This window comes from Gopherus evgoodei, chromosome 1 (assembly GCF_007399415.2).
Source record: "Gopherus evgoodei ecotype Sinaloan lineage chromosome 1, rGopEvg1_v1.p, whole genome shotgun sequence".
Taxonomy (NCBI): domain Eukaryota; kingdom Metazoa; phylum Chordata; order Testudines; family Testudinidae; genus Gopherus; species Gopherus evgoodei.
In genome coordinates, this window is record NC_044322.1 from 3216174 (window position 1) to 3228357 (window position 12184).

The window sequence follows — 12184 nt, forward strand, 5'->3', positions numbered from 1 at the left end:
GGAACAGCCTTTGGTGTCTGTTCATAGGCAGGAAGATCCCTTGTCCGTTGTAATGTCCCATTTTCACCTCCAAGTGGTGCGGAAGGTTTGCAATGGTCTCAGAGTTTCCAGGATGGAGCGCTGGTATTACATCCCCGGCTAACCAGAGCGGGGTCACCCTGCTCACTGCAGAAGCCAGTCAGCTCCGGTAGCTGGAGACAAGTCCCCATGAAAGTTGCACAGGGCAGGGAGAGGGGAGGTCGATTTGAACAATATGCCAAGGCCCCCTGGGGAGAGTGAATGCAGCCGGGCTGGGGGCAGGCGGAGAGGGAGAGCCTGGCATGCGGCTTGTGCTGAGCAGAGGGGTCAGTGGGCAGGAGCCAACCTCAGCCTCACAAGGGGCTCAGCTGATCCCATCTAACGCAGGGGAGAGCATGTCCGAGAGTAATTCCTGTCTGAGCGACAGCAGAGCTCACAGGAAACCAGCCCATCGGGATTTAAAACAGCACCAGGGCTGCAGAATCCACCATGCACCTTGGAAAGTGATTTCATGGGTTAATTATTCTCACCGCTGAACCCTCACACCTTAGTTCCAGTTGGATTTTGTCCAGTAGTGGGAACACCCAGGACTCTCTATCCAGCCTGAACCCAGACAGGGCTAAGACCCAAAACAGCAGGGGCAGATGGGTGGGGGCAGGAGAGGACAACAGGGCTACACACTTGCCTGCCAGTCTCTGTTTTCTCATAGAGCCGAGACTCTCTTGTGCTTGTCCACCCAGAGAGCTAGTTGGCAGGGCTGCTCCTGAACCGCTGTGGGGACAAGGCCTGAGAGCACAGGCCCTGTGCAGAGCCCACGGGCTGCTTGTTGGAACTGGCACAGGGGCAGAGTTGGAAGAAGGGGCACGAAGGACAGAGTAGGGCCTGGGGGAATAGGACCCCAGAGGCCAGCGGCCTAAGAGGGGGTGTTAGACAGGAAGCCTGCAGCCCGGGCCCATGCCTGAACAGCCAGAACCCAGAGCACCACCTGGAGCCAGGGGGCTTGGAAGCACCGGGGCCTGCAGGGTTGGGTCCAGTATCAGAGCCTGGTGACGGGCCACAGGGGACCCCACCCAGTGCTTGAACAGCTGCAGACAGGAGCATTGCTGGGCCTGGCACCTGTGCACCATTCCACACACCAGCTGCTGGGAGCCTCCCCAGAGCTCTATGCTCCTCCCACCCAGCAGCTCCCGTCTCCCCCCACTCTCTATGCCAGCGCTAGCCTAGCCCACTGATTCCAGACCCAGGTTCTTTGTAGCCAGCCCCTGCTCTTTGCCCAGTTCAGCTGAAAGCATGGCACACCACTGCCAGGTCCACACTACTTCCCCATACAGTAACTACACCACTCCTACCCAACCCCTGAGCACTGTAGTCATGCCAACCATAGCCCCGGCATAAACAGTGCTAGTCAACATAGCCACTGTCCCTGGGCGAGGGGAGAAGCTCTCCCAGCTGTGGGGTAGCTGCTTCCCTAAAGCCCCCCAGCTGCCCTGTGCAGGGAGAGGAGTGCCACATGGCTACAGCTGAAGACAAGCCTGGAGATTGTTCTTCAAGAGTGAGGAAAGCTGACAGGCAGTAGTTCATATCAGTCTTGCAGCCAGTATGGGACTGGGCCCTGCATCTTCCCACAGAGGGTCCCCCTCCCATGGGCTACATGGCCTGGGTGCAGGACCGCGCAGAATATTGGCCACCATGAGGTTTTGCCAAGGTCTGTCTAGACACAGCATCTGTTGGAAAGGGTTGGGGTGTGAAGGCCTCTAGTCAGAGACACCCTGCTGCTCCCCCACAGCTCCTTAGCAAAGAGCCAGCCCTTCTGACCTTTCCGTTCAAGGAACAGCAGAACAAGCTGTGCCTCCCCTGGGCAAGGTCTGAGCTGCACATCCTTAGTCACCCCACAGGACTCTGAACACAGCTCAGCTGGCAGTCAGGGACCAGACCTGTCCCTTACCACTGCCCAGGTTATAGGTGTAGCATTGCACCTGCCTGATGTGGCAGGAGAATGGTGGGTGGGGATGTGAGCGAGGGGAGCCAGGTGGAGTGAAGTCCTAGCACCAGGCAGGAGAGGATGCTGCAGCTGTCTGCAGTGCCCAGACTCTGCTCTGGGGTCAAAGCATTCAGAGCCCCATGTGGGGGAGCTAGCAGAGGCTAGAGCCAGGCCCACATGCAGCAATCATACTCTACCCCCAGCGGCTGGACAAAGGTACCCACCTGCCAGGCAACCTGAGAAGCCTCTGGCTGGGCCCACTTCTAGCTCTGCAGCCCTGGGGATCAAGCAGAAGGATGTGTCTATCAAGGAGGAGACAAGCACAGAGCAGGGCTAGGACAGTTAATTTTGCCAGATTCTCACACAAGCTGGGAGGTCTCAGTTCCAGACAGTTCCCACCTGCAGCTCAGGGCCACAAAGACAGGACAGCGAGCACAGGCACTGCTCTGGTGGTAGGGGCTGGCCCTGGTCACTGGGTCTGCAGCCAGTGCTGGGAGCATGGCATGTAGACACAGCTAGTCCTGGTGAAGGTTAGAGGCCAGGCAGAGCAGGAGTCTGGCTCCAGGCAAGAGCTAGAAGCATCCTGCCAAACCAGGCAGCGCTTCCCATGCTGAGAGCCAAGCTGGGAAACCAGAGCCAGGCAGGACAGAGGGGGTGGGGGATCTCTGACAGCGGGGGAGCTGGGGTGGGTCTCCCTCCCTATGCATCTGCTCCAACTAGGCAGCAGAACCCTGCAGCTAGGAGCATAAGGGTGGTGTTGCTGCACATTGGCTCACCCTTAAAGGGCAGGGTATAGTTGGGGGGGGTGCACTGGAGCCCCTTGTGAGTGTCCAGTCTGCTGAAGCAGAGACACCAGGGCAGGCTGTGAGCCAGGGGAGGGGACACCTGTATTTCCAGGGAGCGCAGGATGGAAGGGATCAGACAAGGAAGCTAGGTAGCTGAGTGCATCTGTCATGGTACAATTCCCCACTCTGAACCTTAGCGTCCAAAAGATGGGGTACCAGCATGAATTCCTCTAAGCTTAAATCACCAGCTTAGAACCTGTAGCGCTGCCACCAACCAGGAATTCCAGTGCCTGGTACACTCTGGTCCCCCCAAAACCTGGCCCGGGGACCCCCAAGACCCAGACCCTCTGGATCTTAACACAAGGAAAGTAAACCCTTTCCCTCACCGTTGCCTCTCCCAGGCTTCCCCTCCCTGGGTTACCCTGGAAGATCACTGTGATTCAAACTCCTTGAATCTTAAAACAGAGAGGACAATTCACCTCCCCCTCCCCTTCTCTTTCCCCCTCCCAGACTCTTCCTGAGAGAAAGTAATCCTGGCACAGAGAGAAATCAGCCTCTCTCCCTCTTCCCTCCTTTCTCCCCACCAATTCCCTGGTGGATCCAGACCCAGTCCCCTGGGGTCTCACCAGAATAAAAAAACAATCGGGTTCTTAAACAAGAAAAGCTTTTAATTAAAGAAAGAAAAAACAGTAAAAATTATCTTTGTAAATTTAAAATGGAATAGGTACAGGGTCTTTCAGCTACAGACACTGGGAATACCCTCCCAGCCTAAGTATACAAGTACAAATTAAAATCTTTTCAGCAAAATACCAATTTGAACTCCTTCCAGCCAAATACACATTTGAACTCCTTCCAACCAATTACACATTTACAAATAAAGAAAACAACCATAAGCCTAACTCGCTTTATCTACCTAGTACTCACTAGTCTGAACTTATAAGAGCCTGTGTTGGAGAGATTGGAGAGAAACCTGGTTGCACATCTGATCCCTCTGAGCCCCCAGAGTGAACAACCACCAAAATCTAACAGCACAGCACAAAAACTTCCCTCCCTCAAGCTTTGAAAGTATCCGGTCCTCTGGTCAGGTGACAGCCAGGCTCACTGTTCTTGTTAACCCTTTAAACTCAAAGAGATATAAAGTACTTCTGTGCTATTAACTTTTCTTATCTGTTTATGACAGCATCATAATGAGAGGGAACCTGCCCAGGAACCTGACAGAATAAATACACCCAGCCAGGGAGTCGCTGCTTGTTACAGAGCTCAGATCCCCAGGACATGGAGGGATCTCTCCCAGAGCCCTCTGGGAGAGAGGAGCATGGCAGGAGAACAGACAATAAGATCAGAGGGGCAGTCACAGGAGAGGGGAGGGACGGGACTAAGCTGGTTCTATTGTGTCTTGTCAGGGTTAGCAGTAGCCAGACAGAATCCTGAATCTGCTGGCCAGAGCCCAGAACAGGGCTGCAGGGCAAACACACCCTGTGCCCTGAGCGGAAATATTTCCTGTATAAGCCAGTGGAGCTGCCAGAGGCTTCTGGATGCTCAAAGCAGGGACAGGAGAGCAGCCGGCAGCAGCAGCAGGACAGCCCGCGGCGCAGGAGAGGCGTCTCTTCTGTTCTGGGCGTAGTACTTGGCCACGGCCATGTTGGGGTTCCCGTTGGCAGGGTCGAACCACATCTGGATGCAGCGCCTGCTGCCCCAGTGCTCTGTGGTGTATTTATACGAGTTGGACCAGATCTTCTCAGACAGGTCTGTTGGCCGGGGGAAGACATATTTGAACAGCTGGCATGTGGAGCTATGGGGGCACCAATTGGTCCCTGGAGAGGGAGAGAGGGCAGCAGTGAGCAAGCTGTGGCTGGACTCCCTCTAGCCAGCCTTCCCCATCTCTGGCTGCTGGGCATCCGCCAGTCCCAGGCTACTGGCTGAGCTTGCAACAGCCCAGCTGGCCTGTGGGAGAAACAGTCCTTCCCTGTGAGGTAAAGTTCAAGAGCTTGTAGCCATGTCACTCACCTCCTGGATTTATTCCTGGCTGGCACCCTGATGGACTGGACAGACAGATGGAGGCTAGTAAGAATGAGGAACCTACCCCAGCTGGGCTCCCCCGAGCTAGTTCACCCCCACCCCCCACAAATTCTACCAATGCACATTAATCCTTCCAGGCCCCCCATCACCACAGGGTCTGTAGCTTATTTATCCTCATGAACCTCTGAGGTAGGGCAGTGCTCTTCTCCCCAGTACACAAGTGGGAAACTGAGGCACAGAGACTGAATTGAAGTCACACAGTGAATCTATGGAAGAGCAGTGCTAGCCAATACAGGATCCCAACACTTTGCAAAACTGCCTTCAGCCTTGGCACTAGCTAATCAAGAGCTTGTCAAAGGCAAAGATATATCCAGTCTAGGTCTAGCGTCATGAGCCACTGGGCTAGATCACAGTATGCAAGAGAGACATTGAGCCAAGGAAGAGTTACAACCTGGTGGGTTGGGTCTTAGCCACATGTGGGGAGTTGAGTAACTTGTAAAGCCACACTGGAAGTGTAGGTAGTTTAAAAATCAGTGGCTCTCAACCTTTTGACAGGGGTACAGTTGTCTAGAGAGTCTGATTTGCCTCATCTACCTTCAAGTTTCACTTCAAAAAAGTGGCTTGCTTACCAAATCAGACAAATACACAAGTGTCACAGCACATGTAAAACTTGCTGACTATTTGTACCATACAATTATAAAATACATTGATTGGAATACAAGTAGACTATACACTGAAAAATAAGTACAACAGACCAGTATAAACAAGCCATGGTCTGAAGTTTCAGCTTCTACTAGCTTCACTAGTGCTTTTCATGTAGCCTGTTGTAAAAATAGATAAGTTGATGTACCCCTGTTTGAGAACCACTGGTTCAACTCCACACCCCTTCTGCCAAGGTGGGCATGTTTCATAAAAACAAGAAAAGTGACATTCCTGCCCACTCCTACAAAGCCAGATTGTATTGCACCAGGGTCTTTAGAAGGAGCCACTAGGGTGACCTAGTCTGACCTCTCGCCAAGGTGCAGGATTGGTTGTGACCAGGTATTTGGCTTGGTTTGCTTATTTGGTCTCCTGACCATTGGGAGCCGTGAGTGTTGTCTGACCGTGGCCACCCCCTACAATCAATAGCAGGGAACTGAAGCAGATCTCAAGTCACAGGCTCTAAGCACTTGCCACCCTTCCTCTGGGCAGCATCTGCCACTGCTCCAGCCTAGGCTCTGACCCCATTCATTCCTCTGCCCACTGAAGGTACATGGGCATTCACAGCACGGAGCTGAGTCCAGGGCTCCTGCCAGCTCCTTCTGCACATCACGGGGAGCCCCATTTTATACTCTCCATCTCTGTCCCTGGGACTTCACCGCTGTGGCCACCTCCAGGACCCAGACCCACTTTGGAGGCAGGGGATACTGGCGAGCAGAGATGGGTTGTGACAAAGTGAGGTTGTTCTTAATGTTTCCTCTGAATACTGTGAGGGGGCCTCAGTTTCTGCCTGACACTGTCTCTATGGCAATTAATGGCCTGGGCCCTTCCTCCCTGCAAGGGGATGCTAAAGATGAACAAAGAAGTCAAGTGACCTCCTGGCCCAGGAAAGAGACAACGGCCAGAGAGGAGGGGCTGGAGGGGGTTTCAGTTTGGGGCTGAGTGGGGACAGAAAGTGAGGGCAGACAGGGTTGTCTGTCTCGCTGGGCCTCAGAATGGACCCAGCTGAGGGATCCCCTTCTCTGTACCTACAAGCTCTGGTTTAGGCCAAGTTCCTGTCAAATAAACCTCTGTTTTACTGGCTGGCTAAGAGTCACATCTGACTGCAAAGTAGGGGTACAGGATCCTGTGGCTTCCCCAGGACCCCACCTAGGTGGATTCACTATGGGAAGCACACAGAGGGGCAGAGGATGCTGAATGCTCCAAGGTCAGACCCAGGAAGGTGAAGCCGTGTGAGCTTCTTGGCCTGAAAACAGTCTGCTCCAAGGGAGAGAAGGCTCCCCAAAGTCCTGACTGGCTTTGTGGGGAGCAGTTCCAGAGCATCGCCCGGTGACTCCATGACACAGGCGTTGCCACAACTCTGTAGAGGGGCACCATATGCCCAGTCGCTTTAGGGAGAAATATCCCAGAACCGCACAGCCACCTGCTGGGCAGTTCTGCCTCCTGGGTGAGCAGATTTCCCGGCCTCCACTCCAGCATGGGCACCATCGCCACAGCTGAAGATGCCCTAGGTTCACTGGACACTATGTTCAGTCCAGGGGATGACCCACTCCCCCAGTCTGACCCAAACCAGGGACAGCGCAGAGAACAGAGGAGAGGACAGGCCCCAGCCCCTCACTCCCAGGGTGCTCCTCTCATGAGCCCCCCACACCCAGGGTCAGTGGTAAGAGGCAGGGCTGGTGCAAGGATGTTTTGCACCCTAGGCAAAACTTCCACCTTGCGTTTCCCCTCCCCCCCCAGCAGCTCCCTCCTCTGCCCTGAGGCGCCCCCTCCCCCCTCCACAGCAGCTCCCCACCCTCTACCCTGAGGTACCTCCCCACACCCCAGCTCACCCCTGCTCCACCTCCTTCCCGAGCACTTCGTGGCTGCTTCACTTCTCCCACCTCTCAGGCTTGCAGCATCTAAGCTTGACTGGCGCCACAAGCCTGGGAGTGTGTGTGGGAGAAGTGAAGCAGCAATGGTATGCTCGGGGGGGAGGCGGAGTAAGGGTGAGCTGGGGCAGGGAGTTCCCCTGCATGCTGCCCCCCCCACTTACTTGCTGCAGGCAGCCCTCCCCTCGTTCCCCTGCCCCAGCTCCCTCTGCCTAAATGCCAGCAGTGACCGAGGCAGCCAAAGATCCAGCCACCGTGGTCGCTGCCGAAGAAAATGCCACCCCCCAAATTCTAGTGCCCTAGGCGACTGCCTAGATCGCCTAAATGGTTGCACGGGCCCTGGTTAGAGGGCTGCTGCCATCAAGGGGCAGGGAGAGGTGGGAGCCCCTCCTCCATCTCCTGGGCCACCAAACCAGCCCTGAACCTGTACAGCAAGGTCTGACCTCTCCCCATTTCCCCCCCACCCCCAGCCTGAAGCAGCCTGGCTCCACCCCAAAGCACACAGTGGGGTGGTGCACACAGTGGGGTGGTGGGTTTGCTCTCAGCAGTTCACTGACCTGAGGTCCAGTTCCAGCCCTTGTGCCAGTTCTCCTTGCAGGTGACGGCATCCTTGCAGGCCTCCCATCACAGCTCACAGTCCTCCTTGCACAGCGGCATGTTGAGGATCCTCTCCCAGCGCCAGCTGTTATCCGCCTGGTGGGACAGAGCTATGAGCATCAGGGGGCAGCTCTGGGCTCCTCCCAGGGGGAAGATCAGCCTCCCCAGTGAGCAGGGGTCAGAAACATACTCTCTCCCCCACCCCCAAATCCAGCACCAATGGAGCCAATGTGAGTCCCAGCAGAAGCAGGCCCAGTCCCCAGGGGAAGGGAGTTCCTCGGCAGCCTCCCCGCACACCTGAGCTGCAGCATCCACAGCCCAACAGGTGTCCCATGCAGCTCACCCAGGTGATGGGCAGGCCAGCTTGATGTCCAGGGACGAGATCCTGGATTTATTGCAAAGCCTGCTCAGGAGCAGCATCTGTGATCTTAGCTGTTGCCGCCACAGCAAACACCCTGCATGAACCCACCTCACCCCAGGACAGAGGCAGAATCAGTCCCACCAAGACACCAGCCAAGCTGGGGCCTTCTGCAGAGCTCAGCATTGGTGCCAGGCTCTCTGGAGCCCTAGACAGCAGGGGTGGGGGATGGCAGGACCCCAGGGGCACAGCCTGGGGAGGGAAGATAAGGAGCTGTTCTTCAGTGCAGCCTCCAGGTGCTTTGTGGGGATTGTCCTGCCCACATGCAATGGGCTCTGGCTGGATACAGGACACCAGCTGCCAGTGGAGAATTGAACCTGGGGTCTTTGGCACAGAAAGCACAAGCCCTGACTGCTCCAGCTGAAGGAGCAACTCCCTGTGGTGCTTGAGAGATGAACTGTTGAGACCTGCCACTAGAGGGAGCCTTGAGCACATGCACCAAGCCAGCCTTCTCCCCGCCCCCCCGCCCAGTGCCCGGCCCCAACACCCCCTGACCTGGTCGATCCAGGGCCCCAGGTTGGGCGAGCACTCGTACAGACACGTGTCCTGGATGAAGTGCCGCTTGCACATCTCTGGCATCACCCCACAGTGGTTCCAGTTGAAGTTGTACAGGTAGGACTGGTCCTGGTGAGCCCCCGTGCTGGTCTCAGCCGTGCAGCAGGCATTGTCTTTCCACAGGGCACACTGCACACACAGAGAGAGACGGGTACACAGGGGATTTCAGCAGCTCGCCGTGTGGCAGAGAGGGTGCTGTGGATGCAGCAGCATCCCCGGCCTATAGTGGTGCCTAGTGGGACTGCTCTGGTATCAGCACTGGTAGGGCCATGGCTAAGGACCAGGGATTGAAAGGCTGAGATGCTTTTTGCCGAGTGCTGGGAGATCTTGAAACTACTCAATGTTGTGAAGTGGGGAAGCCACAGACTGGTGGCAGGAGGTGCAGGCACTGAGCTGATAAATGAGGTTTGATTGGGCCCTCCAGATGTACCCCCCCACCCCAATTGTGATCTTCTCTATGGGATGCTGGAAAAGTGGGGAATGGGGAAGAAGGTGCAAAGAGACGACAGACTGAGTCTGTCCAAATGAAAAAGCCTCCTAGTGACAAGGCATCACTTCCACATGAGCCTTGAGTTAAAGAAACATGGGACTAGAAATCTGAACTAAAGTTAGTTCATTGGGAACATGTGTAACCAGTGAGCAAAGTGAGGGGAAGGGGATATACTGGCCCAGCACCCCTTCGCGGGGGGGGGGGGGGGGGCTAAAAGCCCAGCACTCCTTTTGGTCTAGACCAAAAAGGCAGACCACACAAGGACTTTGGGAGGAAGATCAGACTGACCACTGGCTGAGGGAAGGGAAGGCAGGACATGGCTGCCTCCCCCACCATCTCCGGCAATCTGCTGGGACACCTTCCTCAACCCAATCCCAGGAGATCTTCTTACCAGCCTGGGCTAGACAGTGAGACCCACCTGACATCACCAGCTTCACTGGCTCCAGCTCATTCCTGACCAAAGGGGATAAGAGACTTTGGTTCCTGCCATCACCTGCTTCCACTCCCTACTACATTATCTCCCTCCCTCTTGCCCCACCATTGCCTCTTGTTTAATAAGAGTCTGGCTTTTCCCACCAAGCCTGTATGCTGCAGCACTGCTGGGAGCCTGGGACCAGAAGACAGCACCTGGTTCAGATGCAGATTTGCCAGGTTTCGGAGCAGCTGATCACACCACATGCTGGGGCTGTTTCTCCAGCAGTGAGGGTGCAGAGAGGCTAGGCAGCACCAGACACAAGCTGCACAGCCGATCTTCTCTGGTCTTTTTTCTGCCCCTGTATGTGTTGGTCTGGTTTTGTCTTCTAGGAAGTGGGCTCAGACTTAGGAGTGCCAGATCATTTCTATTAATGCCTCTTTTCCCAAAAGACTTGCCACCATCTCCTAGCTGCCAGACAGCTGCGGGGGGTGGGGGGGGAAGGACAGAAGAGGTAAAGGAGAAGTACAGAAGAGGGGTCAGTGTTTACCTCAGGCAGCTCCCAAAAGTGACCAGCACACCCCTCTGGCAGCAGTTCTTAGGCAGGGGTCCCAGAGGTCTCTGCACAGTGCTACATGCAGGCACCAACCTACAGCTCCCATTGGCTGCTTTTCCCAGCCAATGGGAGCTGTGGAGTCAGCACTCAGGGCAGGGGCAGCGTGTGGAGACCCCCTCGCAGGGGCTGCAGGGACAGAATTACAGCTTCCAGGAGCGGCATGGAGCAAGGCTGGCCAGAAAGCCGGCCTGCACTGCACGGCACTGCCAGGACAATTTCCCCATTTGCCCCCCCACTGTCGGCAGGCCTGCCTTCGACAAACTCTACAGCGAACGGGAACGGGAACAAGGAATGTTGTCAGTTACAACCTGACTCAATATTGTGTTTCAAATGAGGGTTGCCACCCATCCAGTTTGCACTCAGACAGTCCAGGTGTGTCAAATAGCACCTCGACAAGCGCTGATGTCTGTTTTCTTTGATTGGCAGGGAGGGGGAGAGCAGAGAAGGGGCAGGGCCTCAGTTACCAGATGTTAGAAATGTGGCAATCCTCTTTCAAATGCTCCAGCTGTCTTTCCTCCCCCTCCATCTTTAATAAAGAGATGGATATTTGTAATGGTGGCAGTTGCCATGGTCCTAAGTGGGCTGAGGTGTTTGTACTCAGAATCCCAACCCACATTTAAATAACAGTGAGACAGACAGGGTCAGGTTAACACCTTTGATACTTGGGCCTGTATATGATGGAAATCACTTCAAGTCAGGGGGTGCTGCAGAATCAGCCCTACAGCCCCAGTCCCAGCACCTGTGTTAACACCTGATACTTGGGCCAGTTTATTCTAGTGAAATTAACAGGGACATTGCCAAGTCCACCCACAGAATCAGTGGCAGAGCTGGGACAGCAGCACAGGAGTCCTAGCTCCCCGGCCCTCTGCCTCAATCCAAGCCCTTCCCTAGGGCACCAGCAAGGGACAGGCCTCTTTTCGGAAGGATGAAGTAGCCCAGTTTGCTTCACTGCTGCCAGACAGCTGGGTCTCCCTTGCCAGCCCAAGGACATTGGTGCCATGACTCAACCTGCTTCAGCCGCCTAGAGCTGAGAGAGAAACCGCAATTCTTGGTGCATTGCAAACACCTCCAGCTCCCTGTGCTGCAGTCCTCCATGGCCCCAGAGAACCCCATGTAGGGAACAGGCCTGCACTAGAAGGGACAGCAGGCCCAGGTGACTCAGTTACTCCTCGCCCAAAGTGCCAAGGATGGGACTGACATGTGTCAGTAGAACAAGACCGTACCTGGCCATGCAGCGCCCCCTCCGGGCCTGGCTTGGTTTTGTGGTGCTTGGCATCCATGCACACAATTCAACACAGATTCTTTCACAGCACTGGCCCCACAGGCAGCCAAAAGCCCCAGCACTGCTCACCGTGCTGCCATCTCCCTGCAACTAGAGTGAGGGGGGGATGGAAGAGAAGACATTAGTACAGCTGCCCAGCTGTGGCCTGGCTGCCTTCATTAGAATGGGCAAAATGGGGCATAGCACCGAGCACACAAAGGGGATCCCCAGGCAAGAGCATCTCTGCTGGCCTGCTACCAAGACTGGTGCTCTGCAGAGACCCAGGAGAGAGAAAGAGACCAACCACAAAACCTCCTGATCTACAGGAGCTTTTACCCGCTAAACATCCCACCTAGGCAGCCTGGGGCAGGCACTTCCCCAAACCCCCACCCCAGGGTGGCTGCTTTGCCTTGCCAGGGGCTCTGAACAGAGCTCCCACTGCCTCACCTCAGGGTGTGCTGG

At 55.5% G+C, this 12184-nt stretch overlaps 1 pseudogene; it reads right to left on the bottom strand.

The window, feature by feature from the left end:
- Positions 1–4323: 4323 nt before the first annotated feature.
- Positions 4324–11823, bottom strand: LOC115648590 (annotated as a pseudogene).
- Positions 11824–12184: the final 361 nt, after the last annotated feature.